The sequence below is a fragment of the Lagenorhynchus albirostris genome, chromosome 17 (genome assembly GCF_949774975.1).
Source record: "Lagenorhynchus albirostris chromosome 17, mLagAlb1.1, whole genome shotgun sequence".
Lineage (NCBI taxonomy): Eukaryota > Metazoa > Chordata > Mammalia > Artiodactyla > Delphinidae > Lagenorhynchus > Lagenorhynchus albirostris.
In genome coordinates, this window is record NC_083111.1 from 75,131,274 (window position 1) to 75,150,438 (window position 19,165).

Genomic DNA, 19,165 nt, shown 5'->3' on the forward strand with positions numbered 1-19,165 from the left:
CTTTGGGGAATTTATCCTAAGAAAATAAACCAGAAGATCAAGAGAGGTATGTACACAAAGACATTTATCACATTATTTACAATAATAAAAACTGGGAGAAATCCACAAAGGAATACTTAAGTAGTTATTAAGTAAATGTTTGTTGAGTGAACCAGTAAATTCTTGCTAATATAAAGCGACAATTAAAACACTGAAGTCCAGGTTAACAGAATGGAAAAACCCTTGAAGTAGGTCTAATAAACAAAATATAAAATTATAACTACACAATAGTACAACTCTGTAAATACAGTGACAAAAGATGGACAAAACTAGGAATAAACACAGATCAAGATGACCACAGACTATTTGTTAGGTTGGTGCAATTATGTACCACCGACGTATCATGTCTACAAAAGATACTGCCATTTTACAAATAAAAAGCAACCCATCTTGTGAAAGGTAATCTGGTCAGCTTGACTGCAGTCACAACCTCACAGAGTAGCCTTTGTTTGTAGCCAGCCTGAATAAACATTTGGCTTTCAGTGACACAAGTGAATTGATGAAATACTTGGGGTCAATACAGTGGAATGAAGGATGTGTTTTATAATGAAGCACAGAACAACGTGGTAACTGGGGGAAGCAGGGTAAAGGAGGAAGAGGATTTGAGCTGTTAAATGAACTACATGCTTCAGGACAAATCATCCACTATCTCCCATTAGCAGGATGAGAAACAGGGAACCTAAACAGTATGATGGCTGAGCAGAACCGTGCTTATCCTCCCTGGAAACAAACACTGGAAAGAAAGAGAACCAGATACTTGGCACTAGTTAAGACATTACTGGATTGTGCCATTATAGCTCATCGGGTAATACGTTCCCTCAAGGTAGAGCTGTAGAATTTCAGAGCTAGAAAAGGGGTTAGGTGATTCAGCCAAAGTCACACAGTTGATGTTTAACACTGAAATAGAAACACAGCCTCTCTGCTAATGGGTGGGGTTGTGTTCATGTCTTGCTAGTTGTTTGACATAAGGTGTCCAGCACTGGAGCTTGCTGGTCGTTGAGTGGAGCTGGGTCTTAGCGTTGAGATGGAGATCTCTGGGAGAGCTCTCGCCGATTGATATTACGTGGGGCTGGGAGGTCTCTGGTGCACCAATGTCCTGAACTCGCCTCTCCCACCTCAGAGGCTCAGGCCTGACACCCGGCCGGAGCACCAAGACACTATTTACAAAAGCCAGGACATGGAAGCAACCTAAGTGTCCATCGACAGAGGAATGGATAAAGAAGATGTGGCACATGTATACAATGGAATATTACTCAGCCATAAAAAGAAACGAAATTGAGTTATTTGTAGTGAGGTGGACAGACCTAGAGTCTGTCATACTGAGTGAAGTAAGTCAGAAAGAGAGAAACAAATATCCTACGCTAACACATATATATGGAATCTAAAAAAAAAAAAAAAGGTTCTGAAGAACCTAGTGGCAGGACAGGAATAAAGACATAGACATAGAGAATGGAGTTGAGGACACAGGGAGGGGGAGGGGTGGGTGGGCTGGGACGAGGTGAGAGAGTGGCATGGACATATATACACTACCAAATGTAGAATGGATGCCTGGTGGGAAGCAGCCGCATAGCACAGGGAGATGAGCTCCGTGCTTTGTGACCACCTAGAGGGGTGGGATAGGGAGGGTGGGAGAGAGACACAAGAGGGAGGGGATATGGGGATATGTGTATACATATAGCTGATTCACTTTGTTATACAGCAGAAGCTAATGCACCACTGTAGAGCAATTATACTCCAATAAATACGTTAAAAAAATACTTCATAGAAGTAAAAAAAAAAAAAAAAAGAAGAAGATCTTTAAAGGAGTTTTACTAGCTGAACTTGTGGGCATTTTTGGAGCATATTTTTTCTTTAAAAAGATGAACACAAGCCGAGGTTTCATGCAAACAATGAGCAAGAGATTCCCCTTCATCTTGAAAGTTCATTACAAATCCATTGAACACTCTGGAATGTACGGAATCAGAGAGCAAGATCCAGAAAAGTGGCTGAACGGCAAAAATTAGGAATTTGCCCATTGATCAAGGTTTGCCCTATTTCATAGTATCAGGCAAGACTAAAATTCCAAAGTTGACATGGATGGATTTCAGAATATTTAAGGTTAAATGTAAACTCTAAGTCAGAGGTTTTATTCTTTGGACTAACTGTGAAGAAACTGATGGAAGATTTTTTTATTATGTTATAAATGGAGTTTTGTTTACTACTCAAAATAAAGTAGTTCTCCTTAAAAAACAAAACAAAAAACCTCCCCTGTAATTCCGAATATATAAACCTTTCAAAATAGATAAAATAGTAAGACATCTATTTTTAATATTTATTACATTTTTTCTTTTCCATTATAGTTATTACAAGATACTGAGTATATAGTGCCCTGTGCTATACAGTAGGACCTTGTTGTTTCACCTAATTTATTCCCCTCTCCTTTCCCCTTTGGTAATCGTAGGTTTGTTTTCTATGTCTGTGAGTCTGTTTCTGTCTTGTAAATAAGTTCATTAATATTTATTACATTTTAACTCATATTTAAAATCACATTATCTAAAAATATATTAACTAGAAATATCGCTTTCATCCATTTTCACTTTACCTGAAACAATATTTACACTCTACATCGATGTCTCTGGTACTACTAGAGCCACTCTGGAATACAATTTGTCATAAAAAAAGAAAAAAAAAAAAGAAGCACAGGCTTCAGAGTCACAGGGACCGAGTTTCAAACTCCAGAACCACCGCTTTCTTGCTATTTTAATTATTCACTCCCTCCAACTACAACTCCACCACAATATGTCAAGGGCTGTCATCCTCCCCCTACCACCAGTGAAGGGGTCCTCACTGCCAGCTGGACAGCAAGTGGTCCATCTCTAAAATTCCATTTTATTTTATTTTAAATTGATGTCCAGTTGATTTAAAATGTTGTGTGAGTTTCTGGTGCACAGCAAAGTGATTCAGTTATGTATGTATTTTTTCAGATTCTTTTCCATTATAGTTTATTACAAGATATTGAATATAGTTCCCTCTGCTATACAATAGGTCCTTGTTGTTCATTTCACATATAGTAGTTTGTATCTGCTAATCCCAAACGCCTAGTTTATCCCTCCCCTCCACCCCACCCCCCTTTCCCCTTTGGTAACCATAAGTTTGTTTTCTACGTCTGTGAGTCTGTTTCTGTTCTGCAAATAAGTTTCTTCGTATCATTTTTTTGATTCCACATATAGGTGATATCCTATGATATTTGTCTTTCTCTGTCTGGTTTACTTCATTTAATATGATAATCTCTAGGTCCATCTACGTTTCTGCAAATGGCATTATTTCATTCTTTTTTTTATGTCTAAGGGAAATCCCATTTCAGAGTCGGCTTCCCAGGACCACTTCCAGTACCAACTGCCTCAGACTAAGATCCCTGCAGACAGACTCCGAGATGGGGAGTTGCCTGTTGAAAGTTTGTAAGGAAGGAAGGAACGACGGCAGGAACGGGTGGAGGGAGAAGTTGGGAAAACTGACACTGGCCGTGAATTGGGATGGGATACCGGTGACAGGGGACATACTCCTGGTATAATATTTCTGGCACTACAGAGGCATGAGGAAAATGGTAACTAGAAAGACAGTGGAATGGGCTGCTACAGAGTACCACTGATTTGATGGAAAGAGGATACAGTTTCAGGATGAGATAAGGAGAAGGGCTCCTATTCTGCAGAGTGAATTGCAACAGACAGGCTGTGGGGCTGGAGCTGCAGTGGCTGCTTCCTGATTATGCTGGTTTCCCCCTCGACCAGGACAGTGGCAACTGAGGCTCTGGAGCTGCCAGCTCCCTTGGCAGCTCAGGTTGACAGTGTGGCTTTGGTTATTGCTTCTGGAAGCTCATGCCATATCTATTTCTTTAGCCCTCCCAAGGATTCTTCAGCTGAAGGCTGGTCAATTCCAACCCAAGCCTGTTGGATTTCAAAACCCATGTTCTGTCCTCAACACCTCGTGGTGACTGGGAGGACTGAGCTTTCATTACCTAAAATGAACTAAGTCAAGGAGAGGACACGTAGTTGGAAGGCACTACAGGGGGAAATGTGCTCAGTTGTAGGCACAAGGAACTTGAAATAAGACAGCTGATGGGACCATCTAGCAGAAATTTGAGGGTGAGGGATTGGCTCTCATTAGAGAGCCCGGGACTAAAAATGTAGATTTTGAATTCTTTCCTAGAAGTGATGGTTGACAGCTTGGTCCTGGGTATGATTGCCTAGGAAGAGTGTAGGAAGAGAAAAGGGCTGAGAGGAGGACTGTAGCCAAGGAAAAGGATGCAGTGGAAAAAATAAAAGCAGCCATTTGGGGATAAAATACTTGGGTTCAAGTCCTGGCTCTACATCATACAAGCTGTGTGATGTTGGGCAAGTTACTTGACCTCTCTGTGCTCAGTTTAGGAGAGAGCTTTAAGCATCTCACACTCCTGGCTCCAATCTTTGGTTCTGTTTGGAGGAGAGTAGAGAAGTTGCTTGTTGCCTTATATTTGCAATATGCCTTTTCGCAGCTCTGGCCATCGTGTCTTCACATAACTGTGTTCAAGACAGGAAGAAAAGAAAGAGATTGAGTGGGAAAGAGGGCCCTTCTTTAATCTGGAGGCAGCTTTTCTCGATATTCTTCAGCAAATGTGTTCTCCAGTCTCATTGGCCAGGATCAGGTTGCATGGTCACCCTCAGTTGCATGGGAGGCTGGGAACAAGCCAGGTTTATGACTCTCTTTGGAGCCTTTTTCTTGCTGGTCTCCTTAGAATGTTCTACCTCCAGACTTTGGAACGACTTGCTCCCTCATTTCACTTAGGTCTCTGTTCATATCTTATATCTGGCCTCCTTAACCTTCTCCATCACTCTCCTTACTCTTAGTATTTTTTTAATACGTTTACTAGAATGTAAGCTCGACAAGTGCAGGGATTTCGATATACTCACTAGTGCATCCTTGTGCCTACAACAGTGCATGGCACAGAGAAGGTGTCTCTTGTTGATGGAATACATAAATGGATGGATGAATGATCTTTGCCAACAGCTGTATGAGTCATGTGAGCATATGAGGTGTCACCCCTTTTATGACTGAGGAAACAGTGGCTTGGGAACATCCAGCAGCTTGTCTAGGCTTTATAGCTAGCTAATCAATCACCCTGTAGATTTCTAGGATTTCCTGTCTATCTGATTCTATTAAATCACACTTAGTCTAAGAGTTAGGAAACTGGGCTTCCTCTCCTGGCTATGTGGACAATTTTCTGTATGACCTTGGGCAAATTAGAGAAGTTGAATTTTCTAAGCCTTGTTATTCCAATCATGTGAATAAAGGCAAGGTGGTTGTTGTGTGGGGGTGTTTTTTTTTTAACCTCCAAGGTCCTTACCAGCTTTACCTTTACTACAATATCAAATAATTCACACTTGTAAGTTAATCATTGCTGTTATATTTGCTTCCTGCCTTGGAACAGAGAGTGTAATCGATATGTAGGGTGCAGCCCAGTAGTCCCACACTTACCAGCAAAGTCCACATGGGCCTTCTTGTTCTCCCTGGCAGGGGACCTGGTCACTCCTGTATTAGCTAGACAGTTGCAGCCCTTGTTCTTGCTAGCTCTTTCATCTTGGGCAAAATGTGGCTTCTCTGAGCTTCAAATCTTTTCTGGGAAGATTAAGTGGGATAATATACATAAGACAGAGTTGAAATTGCCTGTTGCTCGGAAATTGTTAAAATGAATGCCAGCCACATAGAGACAAATGGGCCATGATGTTGTTACGCTTTGATGACTGCTATGTGTCCCTCCTATATTGAAAATATTGCTTAACTGTGGAAATACAGTAAACACAGGATCCATGTATTTTTCTGGAAAAATTTTTTAAATGTGCAACCTTGCACAGCTCATTAAAGGACGTGGCTCATAAAATCAGCATAGCTTTTGCTGGCCAGGGTGAGGGAAGAGACCAAGTGGCAAGTACCATGTCAGATGCTTGTAGATACACAATCCCATATAATGCCCAATAAATATTGCTGACATAGTGAATCCCTGCCCTCCACCGGCAACAGTTCAAACATATCTGATGTGCATTTTTTATTTGTCTGTTCTTGAAAAGAAAGTCTGTTGTTTTGTATGTACTGAAATGAATAGTATTGTGTTATAGATCTCCTTCTGCTTTTACTTTTTATCACTAAGCACTATGCGTATAAGATGGGTCCATGTTCCAGGACAGATGCTTGGCTGTTTCTTGGAATGCTGCATGGAGTTGCAGCAGTGTCCATTCTCATTTTACTCACCCTGCAGTGATGCACCTTGCGAGGGGGAAGGCCTCGGGCACTGCTGATGGGAAGGAAGGTGAGCTGCTATGGCCATTCTGGAGAACAATCTGGCAGAGTACTGAGTCACATGCCAGTCATACATCCTGTGATGTGGGTAGGTACGATAGAGAAATCTGTTTGTTGCAGTGTTGTTTATGAAATCCAAGAGCTGGAGCTGGGCAGTTGTGTGCTGGAAACTGGTATGCAGCTCACAAGGGACAATTGTTAAATTTTCAGGAATTTGATGAGCTGGTGTCTATATTCAGCCATTATTAAAAATCAAATTATATAAATATTATATATGTTATATCTAAATATATATTAAAACCAAAGGTATCAAGTACTTAAAATTCACCACTTCCTAATTTTTTATTATCAGTCACTGTCTGACTGTCATCTAGGCCCTAGAGGTGATGACATCTACTGTATGGTGGAAATACTTTATCATATTGTACTCAACTGTCCATCTCTTCCCCGGTGTTCAGGGACATCACATTGGCAGCATGAAACAGGCCACTGTCGTAATAATTACACCATGAAAATTAGCAAACGCTAAAACCCGGGGTTTTTTTGTTCTTTTTTCCCCCTGAGAGCCATTTGTTAAACATTTACCAGTTCACTGCAGACTGGTATTATCTTTCCTTTCCAAATGAGGAAAATGAGGCTCAGACAGGTTATGAAACTTGCCCCAAATCATACAACTTTTGAGTAGGAGAGACTGGATTCACACCCAGGTCTGTCTCAGACTTTGTACTATGATGAAAATTAGAAGTGAGTTATACCATTTAGACTATACCTTTTTTTTTTTTTTTTTTTTGCGGTACGCAGGCCTCTCACTGCTGTGGCCTCTCCCGTTGCGGAGCACAGGCTTCGGACGCGCAGGCTCAGCGGCCATGGCTCACGGGCCCAGCCGCTCCGCGGCATGTGGGATCTTCCCGGACCGGGGCACGAACCCGTGTCCCCTGCATCGGCAGGCGGACTCTCAACCACTGCGCCACCAGGGAAGCCCTAGACTATACAATTCTTACCTTATCACCACCAGGGCAGTCATATTTTTAGTTTAAAAACGAAACAAAAAAATTATTGGCTGCCAGTATCTGGGTACAGTGTGAAGTCAAGAAAAGCAGAGTTTCTAGAAACATGTGCTTTTACCAAGTGAGTGTCATTAACTGCTCACGTGAGAGCTCTGTCCCAAAACACAGGTGCTGTTGCTGACAGTACGGATGAAAAATAAACGAGCTGCTCTTCATGTTTGTGTTGCGAAGCTGCATAAACTAATCATTCGGACACCACAGTTAAGCTATTTTAGCTACTGTTTAACCTAATAGTATTTGTTAAGTAATACTATCTGCACACTGGAGGCCTGGACCCTGTCCCTGCCTGTTGGTGTGTGTTTACATACGTGAAATTTACTTCCTAAATTTTCCTTGGAGAGCAACTTGAAGTTTAGCCACATTTTGTTCTCATTGTCAAATATCTATTCCCTCCCTCATTTAGTCATTCAGTTAGCCCTCAAAGAACCTTTATAAAGCCCCTGTTATCTACAAAACACAGGGGAAACAAGGATCAATAAAATATGTCCCTGACCTTCAGAAGCTAACAGTCCAGCATGAAAAACATACATTTTAAACATGGAACTGTGATTAAAGGCCCACAATAAAGGCAAATACAAAGGCTATGGGAATGTCTTAGTCCCTTCTGGCTGCCATAACAAAATACCACAGACTGCTTGTAAGTAACAGACATTTATTCCTCACAGTTCCGGAGGCTGCCAAATCCAAGATCAAAGTGCCGGCATAGCTGGGTTCTGGTGAAGGCCCTCTCCTGGTGGCAGATTGCCGACTTCTCTCTGTGTCTTCACGTGGTGGAAGGGACAAGCAAGCTCCTGGTCTCTTTGATAAGGGTACCAATCCCATTTATGAGGGCTCTGCTCTCGTAACCTAATCACCTCCCAAAAGCCCCACTTCCTGTCACCATCACCTTGGGGGTTAGAATTGCAATGCAAGAATTTGGGGAGGAGAGCACAAATATTCAGACCATAGCATAGAATAACTAATTTCATAGTATAAACTGAACCTCAGGACAGTATTGGGTCCCTTTGGCCAAGGAAATGGTAACTTGGGCCCTGTACCAAAGAAACGAGTATAGAAACATCTAGCTTGAGTGAGGTTTACTCTGGCAGAGATTAGACTATGTATTTATCAATTAAGCAAGGGAAGGCGTACAACGCAATGAACATTCGTAGGCACTGGTTAAATTTCTGACTCTGCTGCTTCCTTACTGTGTGACCTTGAACAAGAAGAAATTTCCCCTATCTGGGACTCAAACTCTTCATCTTGTGTATTGGTTAGAGTGAAGGCTAGATTGTTATAAAAAAAGATACAGTAGCTTCAAGAAAATGGAAATTTCTCTCTCCAGTAATAGTCTGGCCAACCCAGTTGGCAGGATAACTGCTCTGTGAGGTCATTCTGAGATATAGGTTCCTTCCATCTTGCTGTTCTGGCATTCCTGAGAGTTGCCTTATTTGTTGAAGAAGGGCTGCAGGCATGCCCGTGTTCAGGCCATAGGGATGTGCACACACCCTTTCTGCTTCCATTCCATTCATTATATGCCATACCTGGCTATAGGGGAGACTTGGGGTGCTCTAGGCCCAAGAAAAAGGAAAGAAAGGACTTTGAGAGGAGAACAAGCTGTCAACCACAGCTTGAGACCAGAAAGTTGAGCAAACTATTTCTAACATGACTCAGCTCAACACTTTTATGCATCAAATTCTCTCTGAAATATGAATATGAGATGAACATTACTTTTTTTTTATCATTACATCAGTTCTCAACCTCCCAGACCGCTAAATGGTTAAGTACAAAGATGAACTGAAGTGAGGGCATATAGATATGAAACAACTGGATTTCCTAGGCTGATATATATATTTTTAAGTATTTTTAGTACGGAAAATTTCAAGGGTACACCAAAGTACAGAATATAGTATAAGAAATCTCTGTGCACCTACTACTAAGCCTCAACTGTTTTCAACGCACAGCCAATTGTGTTTCACGTATACCCCCCAATACTTGGGCATTTCATTTATCCCATTTATATATATCTTAAGCGTATCCTCTATTCTAGACACTGTGTACTACGTACATATTCCACCAGAGCAAGCAGGCTTTCTGGTGCTTCTATAGTAATTGCCACCATTCATTTTGTAAGCTAAGGCATTTAATCTTCCAATAATGCTACTCAATAGATACTACCATTCTGCAGATGAAAGAACTAAAGCACATCCCCCAGTGGGTTAAGCACCAGAGCTGAGATTCAAACCCAGGCAGTCTGGTTTCGGTGGCTGTGCCTTTAGCCATGACACCACAGTGTATCACACAGGAATTTACATTGCTCCACTGGACACTGAACTGCTTATCCAGAGCTTCTGCATTAAAATTCTTCCTGCCCTGCTTTTCCCAAGATCAATGAATAGAACTGTCCTTAAAACACTCTTTGGGTGGTCCACCTTCCCCCAAACAAAATAACAACTTACTCAAAGCCATATTCTAATATATTTGTAATTTTGAAATGTTAGCTCCCTTTTCTTCTTCTTTAACTATTACCCATCACGGTTTCACAAGTCTTAGAACTGAGTTTCTCTTAGGGCACGCTATTAAAATAACACATTTATAAGTGTTCTAAACAAGATTACTAATTTTAAAGTGTTTACACTTATCCAATCTTATCCTAAATAAATAATTTATGTGAAGTGCCTAATACAGTGGCTAGCGGAGTTCACTATAAATATTAATTTCTTCATTTACTCCAATAACCATATAAAGTAGGTTGGACAGGCTCTATTAATCAGATTTGACAGATGAAGAAACGGAACTACAAAGAGGTCCTACTGCTCAGCAGTTCGTTAAGATCCCCTCCAACATGAGGTCCCTTGATTCATGAGGTCTCCTGGTTCACACTAGTGCATATTACTCAAAGCTTGCAATTCTCTGGGTGTATACAGTATTTCTTCCTAGAGGAGAAGTTGGATCGCCCCGCTTGGGCTGTGCTTGACCTGACTGCTGATCTGGAGGAAACAAGGGAGGTAGAGGCAAATCTTAGGACAAACATCATCTTGTGAGGCTCCTGTTGCTGGTGGCGCCTCTGCAGTGTCTGCAGGCAAGAGAGACCACTGTCGGGACTTCCCTGGCCGTCCAGCGGTTAAGACGCTGCACTTCCACTGCAGGGGGCGCGGGTTCGATCCCTGGTTGCGGAACTAAGATCCTGCATGCCACTTGGCAAGGCCAAAAAATTAAAAAACAGCAAACAAACAACCCCCTGCCCCCCAGAAAACCTCATTGTCCTTTAGGAAGAGGGAGGGCACTGCTTCCGGGGTTCAAGGTCCTCAGGTTTGTCCATTCAAATATCCCTATCCCATGTCTTAAGGTCTACCGTTTCCTTTTCTGGGCCCTGACACTGATATCAGAGACTGTTGAGGCTGTGTTTGTTCTCCTTGGTAACTGTGCTGTACTCCCAGCATTCCCAGTTTTACAGCACTCCTTGAGGTTGACAGTCGGCTAACCAAGTCTGACACTTTCTTTTCCCTTAACAAGACTTCTAAAGACCAGCAACTAAAGTCAGCCAGTTCTACATTCCTTATAATTAACATTGACCATATTTTTTTTATGAGCTGCGACTACATAAATCAATGCTTCGTCTTCCTTCTTCATCATTCCAATTCACTGCTGGTGAAAATCTCAGTGACTGTGATACTGCTGCATGCCAGGGGTTAAGATCACCCCACTTACCAACATTAATGGGATACTTATCACTACCCAATTGGTCCAATACTAGACTCCATCTGGAATGTCTGTTTGTTGAGCTGCTTGTGGTACCAAGTGTCTTAGCCTGGGTTCCCAAAGTAGCAAGGTTCAGAGAAGTACTTGCATGCATGAGTTTATTTTGGAATATGATTCCAAGAAAAAAGAATGGGGTCTGGAAAGAGTAAAACAAGGAAGGACAATCCAACTCAAGGGTGTTTTATTGAGCTGATCACTGCTCATCAGCTTTATATTTCTGGGGACCATCTGAGGATTCATGTAGAATCAGCCACTTGAGGGTGATGTGGTGAATATTTTTCTACTGGCTCTCATCCCCTAGTAGGTAAGTGTTGCCCCTGGGAGTTTATGTGTTAAAATTTCTCACTATGATTGTGGATTTATATATTTCTCCTTGTAGATGTATCAATGTTTGCTTCATGTGTTTTGAAGTCATATTATAAGTAGAATCTAGAATTAGAATATTTCGCTGGTAATTTGGTGTTTTTATCATTATAAAGTGACCTTCTTAGTAATGCTTTTTGCCTTAAATTCTAGTTTATGTGATAATACCTACCATGGGATAACTTAATTCCATTATTTCAATCTATTGGTATTCATATGTTGGACTTTTAAAAATTTAGTTTCACAATTCTTATCTTTTAACTGGAGCATTTATTCCATTTACATTTGATCTTAAAGATATAGTTTGATTTAAATCCACTCTTATGAAATGTGTTTCCTGTCTGTCTTGCCTATGTCCCACCACCCCCTGGATTTTTGTCTTTTTCAATCATTCTATTTTGGACTATTAGTTGAAAGTAACACCTTTTTATCTTTTTAGTGGTCCCACAAGGCAAAACATGCATTGCTGACATATTAGAGTCTAGCGTGAAGTAATACCTTTACTCTCTTCTCAGATGATGTGAGGACTTTAGTACACTTGAACTTCATTTACCTGCTTTGTGGTTTGTATGCTAGCATTGCAGTGGATTTTAGTTCTAAATATTTTTAACTCCACAAGACGTTTACCACTTTCTTTGGTCTTCAATCATTCCTGCATCACTAAACTTCGATCAACTTGAAGATCATCACTAGAATTTCCTTTGTGCAGGTTTATTGGTGATAAACTGTGATTTTGTCATCTGAAAATGTCTTTATTCCTTCTTCATAAGTATTTTTGTTAAGGGTAGAATTCTTTTTTTTTTTGGCTGCCCCGCACGGCTTGCAGGATTTCAGTTCCCCTACGAGGGACTGAACCCAGGCCCCAGAAGTGACAGCCCAGAGTTCTAACCACTGGACCCCCAGGGAATTCCAACTTTGGCATTCTTTTAGCCCATTTCATCACTGTCTTTTGGCTTCTCCTATTGCTACTGAGAAGTTTATTTCTCACTTTTTTAAAGGTAAGTGCTGCCACCCACCCCCTTTTTTCTTTTGGTCAGCTTTTAAGATTTTTCTCATTGTCTTTAGTTTTCTACAATTTCAGTACGTTGTGGACTTCCATTTATTTATCTTGCTTGACATGTGTATGGTCTGCTTGAATCTGTGGACTAATGATTCTCTCCGTTTCTGGAAAATTCCCAGGCATTACATCATACAAATTAGACTCCTCCCTATTGTCTCCTCTCCTCTGGGACTCCAATTAAACACACCGCAGGTCTTCTCACTGTATTCCTTAAGACACTCACTCTCTTCTGTTTATTCCCCACCTCCCATCTGGTTGTCTTTCCGATCCTCATTCTGTATGATTCCTTCTAATCTATCTTCTCATTCACCAACTCTCTTAAACTATATCTAATTTGCTGCTAAACCCCTCCAATGAATTCTAGAATTCTATTTAGAACCTAGTTCACTTGTTTTTTGGAGTCTGATAATGCTAATAATGAAGTCTCTGTGGGTCTGTTTTGTGTTTCTGATTGTATGCAATACACTGTAATTGCAAATTCATTTGTAGAAATAATTTGATGCATAAGAGGATTTTTGTTTGCTTCTTGTAGACATCTGGGGTACTTACAAATTTCAAGATTTTTTGTGTTATCAGTGACCCATGTGACATGAAGCCTGGTTAAATAGATTGATGAGTGGCTTAATTCTGGTTCCCTCTAGTTCCTAGGATATTAACCTTTTGAGTTCCAGACCAAAATGGGGATTTATAGGAAGGTTCCCACCTGGGCAAGTCCTAAACATGGACTTTGTACCCATAGCCCCAAAGTGCCATGAATATGCAGCTGTGACTCTTGGCTTCCTCCCTAGTTTGGCAAATTGGAAACAAAAGCGATTGTGGGGAATTCCCTGGTGGTCCAGTGGTTAGGAAACCATGCTTCCACTGCAGGGGGTGCCGGTTCTATCCCTGGTTGGGGGAACTAAGATCCCACATGCCGCGCAGCACGACCAAAAAAAAAAAAAAAAAAAAAAAAGCAGCTGTGGATGCTGGGTTTGCCATTCTAAGCTTGTACCTTTTCCTAGCTCTCATCTCAGCTGGAAACTATTCACTGTATTAGTAGTTCTTTTTTGACTTAAAGGATTATTTTGGTCCAGGTTTTTTGGTTGTCTTCTGTGGGAAGATTGGTATAAGTCATTGAGTTTTCCATTTACCAGAAGGAGAAAATCCTTCTATTATTATTATCTCCTCCCAGAGCCCATAATGGTTAAAATTCTTTGAAAGGATAAAGAACTGTTCTCTATTCTAATAATACATCAAAACATGCATCTTTGATGTTGAGAGTAACAAAGAGAAATGAAAGGAGATTTTATTTCATTTATTTATTTTGGCTGCACAGCATGCGGGATCTTAGTTCCCCGACCAGGGATCGAACCAGTGCTCCCTACAGTGGAAGCACGTAGTCCTAACCACTGGACCACTGGGAAAGTCCAAAAGGAGATTTTTAGACTCACCTTGTTTTGCCTTCTTTATCATCATAATAAAATAGCAAAAGCTGTGTCTTGAATAAAGCATTATGGTTAACAAATATTTTCCAATAAAAATGGTAATCTTTAAACCAACTCCTGGACTTTATTAACACTACCCCCCTTCTTTGCTATGGATAGGTCACACTTCTTGACCTTATTTATATAAATGCTATTTCCAGCTCTTTTTCAAATTGTTACCCCTAAGTCTTCTTGGGTACAAACACAAGCTCCTCTGTCCATATATCATCTGACTTAACATGCTCGACACCGTTGTGTGGCATTAGAGTACTCATTTGACAGACATGGAAAATGAGGCTTAAAGAAGCAGACTGCTCTAACACGAGCCCCTGGATCCAAATCCAGTGTTCTCCACACCCTGCCATTTCACCTGTTCATTTTGGACAAGTCATTTCAAGGCCAGCCCTCCTCCTTATTTTCTTAGAGTAAAATGTGAAGGGGAGACAATGCAACCACTACAGTCCCCCCTCCTGTTCTGATACCTTCTGGAAAAGACTTGGGCTTGTTTAGCTGGTGGACTTTTGTAGCAGTTACATAAGAAGTTCAGGGAGAAAAGTGGGCTGGGCTGGACACTCTCTTTTGGTGGTTGGAATTCGAATCTAAACCTCCTCTCTCTGCTCTGCGGAGGACCACCCTCATATCTTTTGGAATAATGATGGTTTAAACCATTTGCATGTGTTCCACTACGCCCATTTGTGGAATGTTTTGACAGTTTTTGACGGAGAATAGTATCTACACATCCAGATAATTACGGCAGCATATGGACAGGCTTGTGAGTGAGGCATATGATGAGGCTAATAAATTTCATGTCTTAGAAGGATAAGCTTTTCTTAAGAGAAGAAACAAATAAAACTCTGCAGAGTGAAATCCTCTTCATCCTTAAAGAAAAATCATGCATGTTCTCACTTGAGGATGTAGTGAAAGGAGTATCTGGAATCAGGAGTTCTGGATTTAGTCCTCTGCTATTAATTAGCTTTGTGACTTTAAGTCACAGATTTATTTGGATTTTAATTTTCTCCATTGAAAAATGCGGATGAAATGAGATGTCGCAGATTCTTAGTAAACTCTTGAATTACTCTTCAAATGTAAATTCTCATCGTTTTATAACATCCATCTAGACACTGAATAGATTAGTGATGGGGGTGAGGTGTGGGAGAGGTAGCCAGGGACGCAGGTTTGCTCATCTTCTCCAAAGGAAGGAAAGGAAAGAGGTAGAGAGAAGAAATGAACATCTTAGGGCACTTCTTCTGCTTCCTATAGTATATTTACATTTGATAACCAGGTTTCCGACTGCCTGATCATTGGAACACTGTAAAATATTGGGAAAAAAATGGAGATTTAAGCCAGATGGACCTGGTCCAACCCCTATCTGTGCCACATGTCATGTGAGTGCCAAAACTGCCTAACTTCTCCGAGACTGTCTCTGTATCTATAAAATGGGGATAGCCTTTTAGGGTAATTGTGAAGATTTCCTGAGACACCTTATGAAAAAGTACCTAACAGTGTTTTGGACATTGTAGATGCTCAATAAATTCAAGTTCCATTCTCTCTTTTCTAGAGGGGAATTGCTGCATTTACAAATTTAATTGTGTTAACCTTTTATTGAGTGTTCATTGAGGTCCATCAATGGAATTACATACGGAAGAGGAAAACAAGTAGAAAACCTCCATAGAACTTTCTGCTCTGTGATAATTATCTGGGGGAAGTAATGTGCCAATTAGACTAAAACAAGAGGGAAGCTTAAATATTATCTGAGTGATTTTGAAAACTGTGTTATACAATAAAATAATAATATACATTAGGTAACACAGCTTCCAATTCATGCCGTTCCATGTTTCATTGACTCTCATCATCCTCTAGAACTCAAATGTAGAACACTCTTCCTTTCAAGGATACGATTTGCTGTGTAAAAGGAAAAAAAATAAAAAGCAGGCAAAACGATGTATCACTGGCCTTCTTCCTGCCAGCTTTCAAATTATCCCCATTTAACCTCAGAACTATCCAAAGAGCAGCATCCTTCGGCTGAAATTTCAGCTTACATGTTTCTATAGCTTCCCAGCTGAACTGTCATTTGCATGCCTCTTAAAAATTAATTATTAAAACCATTTCCATTAGTCTTTTGCTTGGCGTTCATGCAGTCATTTTTCTTGTGCTGTTTAACAAGTGACAAACCACCATCATTAGCTATAAATACACGGCACCAGATATGGAGAGAAGGCATATGACTCATGCTGGACTGTTCCCTAGGGCTAACCCAGTGATGACTGTATTCTGGGAAGTGGTGTCAGGTCCACTGTTAATCTACACACAAATTCCAAAGCAGCTGGCCATATGAAGAGAATTCTCTTGTCAGTTCCTTCTACTCCCCCTGCTTGGTTCAAGGTATTGGGATACTTCATTCACTTAGTCTGTTGGTAAATTCCTTCTTCTACCTGTCCATACTCCTGGCTGTCCATCCACCCATCCACCCATCCACCCATCCACCCATCCATCCATCCATCCATCCATCCAGTAAACATTATTCATTACCTTACCAACCACGTGCTAACACAAGAGGCCAAAGATCAAATAAGAATGTGTTCTTGCCGTCAAAAAGAACACACCTGCAGGGAGCCTTCCCAGGTGGTCCAGTGGTTAAGACTCCACCTTCCAGTGCAGGGGGTGCGGATTCGATCCCGGTTGGGGAACTAAGATCCCATATGCCAAGATCTCCCACATGGGATGTGGCCAAAAATTAAAAAACAAAAAAACCACACCTTAAATGTGGGAGAGTTGGACAAATAAATGAACTGTTATTACAGTGTAGTAACCTCTATGATAGAGGAATGAAGTGAATGGTCTGGATGCCCGGACAAGGATATCAGGGAAGACTTCTAGGAAAAGATCGTATCAAGAATGAGTAAATGCCATTAAAATAAAGATTCAGGAGGGTGTGGGAGCACTCTCAGTAGAAGAACAGCATATGCAAAGGCACAGGACTGCAAAACAGAAGGACTCTCTGGAGAAGTGGACGTGGTTAAGAATGGCTGCATTGGAGAGTTCGTTGAGGCCAGTGGCCAAAGCAGAGAGTGAGGAAGGTGGCCTTACACTAACGGCGGTCAAGTCGTGCCCTTCCCATGCTGCGAGGGATGACTGGGGAAGCAGCCTAGCAGGTGGGTTCACAGGCATGTGCCTTATGTTGGGCTTTGGTGAAAGATTTCTTTTTAAAGAATATGTTCTGTTATAAGAAATATTTGAAAACCACTGGTCTAGATAATGAAGCGTCTGTGCTAAGTCAAGAAGTATGGTCCTTCGCCTCCAATGTGCAGAAGCCTGAGTGACAGAGACGGTCTCGTTTCTGTCTCATTCCCCACAGGACAGTGAATCTCAGCAGGAATGAGTCTCAACACAAGTTTAGATCATGAAAAACCTATGGGCTGTTTTTAACAATACAAACTACAAGAAGTGAAATCTGACAAAAGTGGCTGATGGAAAAAACAAACAAACAAAAACAACAAAAATAAAGAAAGATGGCTGGTAGAACATGGGTTAAAATGTAACAAAGCACTGCTAGACAGGTAAACACAGTGCGGGATACACTGTAGGTGAAGGAATCTACTCATTTGGTAACTCACATACCCTCCTGACTCTGGTAACCAGCAGAGAACACGCAGGGTGGGGGAATTTACCATCTATACTTTCATTAATCTGGTCATTGAAAACCTAAAAATTGAGCAGTTATAACACTCACAGTGCCTTATGTCCAAAGTGAGGTTTTCCTTGGCTCCAGGTACCACTTTTACTTGGAAAGTCGGGCTGCCAGAACATGATTTAGTTCTCTTTAAAAGTCGTTGCCAAACAAAATGAAAAATATAGATACCTATTTTATAAGCCTTTTTAAAAAATAAATTTATTTATTTTAGGCTGCGCTGGGTCTTTGTTGCTGTGCGCGGGCTTCTCACTGCGGTGGCTTCTCTTGTTGCAGAGCATAGGCTCTAGGCACACAGGCTTCAGTAGTTGTGGCACGTGGCCTCAGCAGTTGTGGCTCGCGGGCTCTAGAGCGCAGGCTCAGTAGTTTTGGTGCACGGGTTTAGTTGCTCTGCGGCATGTGGGATCTTCCCAGACCAGGGCTCGAACCCGTGTCCCCTGCATTGGCAGGCGGGTTCTTAACCACTGCGCGACCAGGGAAGGCCCCCATAAGCCTTTTAAAGTTACGGGGAAAAGCCTTTAAAACCATATTAGAGCACATTATGATAAATGCCCTATTATCATCTTTGCAATAGGAATGATGTCAGTGCTGCTGGAACATGGAACTCAACACCTACATCAAACTTCATGTATTTCAAAGTATTCATATGTTGGTTATTTTACATTCATGACCCAAAAGGTAGAACATGTGACTGAGGCTCCGTATACTCATATAATAAACGCATATAATCAGTGACTCATGCTAAGGGAAAAGGTATAGCATCCAGTCTACTGAATTCTACCCCAGTGTTTCCAAACCCCAACCTCTGTCCACCCCACATCAGTAACTACTTTATAAAGGATTTTTTTAAAGGTACAGACTTTCCCTTATGAGATAAATAAGTACTGGGGATGCAATGTACAGTGTATAGCTAACACTGCTGTATGGTATATTTGAAAGTTGCTAAGACTGTAGATCCTAAAAGTTCTCAAGGAAAAAGCTTGGTTTTTTTTGTTTTTTGTATTTATAGGATATGAGGGATGTTAACTAAACTTATTGTCGTTATCATTTCACAGTATATGTAAGTCAAGTCATTACGCTGTACATCTTAAACTCATACAGTGCAGGACGTCAATTATACCTCAATAAAACTGGAAGAAAAAATAAATTAAAAAATAAAATGACAGACTTAAGCAAACACTCAAGTCGGTTGCCATCCACAAAATGTTTACATGGTTCTCTGATGTGGTGTGTTTACAAAATTATGAGAGTTACAGCATAGGCTCTGTCCTGACCTTGAGGCTAGGCCTTGTTCTTGACTTCTGGAAATGAGAAGAATCTTCCGTCATTCCTCCCTGCTGCCTCAGTAACTCCCCCATTTACCCACGCCTATTTCTTGTCCTGGAACCAACTGACCGCAGAGTCAGCACACCTTGTGAGTGTTCTCATCCCAAAG

At 41.1% G+C, this 19,165-nt stretch overlaps 1 long non-coding RNA gene across 4 annotated transcripts in view; it reads right to left on the reverse strand.

Moving 5' to 3' along the window:
* The window catches only part of LOC132508142 (uncharacterized), a 52,691-nt gene that overhangs the window by 17,071 nt on the left and 16,455 nt on the right, over nucleotides 1-19,165 (reverse strand). For all 4 annotated transcript variants that reach the window (XR_009536453.1, XR_009536452.1, XR_009536451.1 and 1 more), the window contains one exon: nucleotides 5,530-5,670. This is a non-coding gene — a long non-coding RNA (uncharacterized LOC132508142). The remainder of the gene's footprint in view (nucleotides 1-5,529; nucleotides 5,671-19,165) is intronic.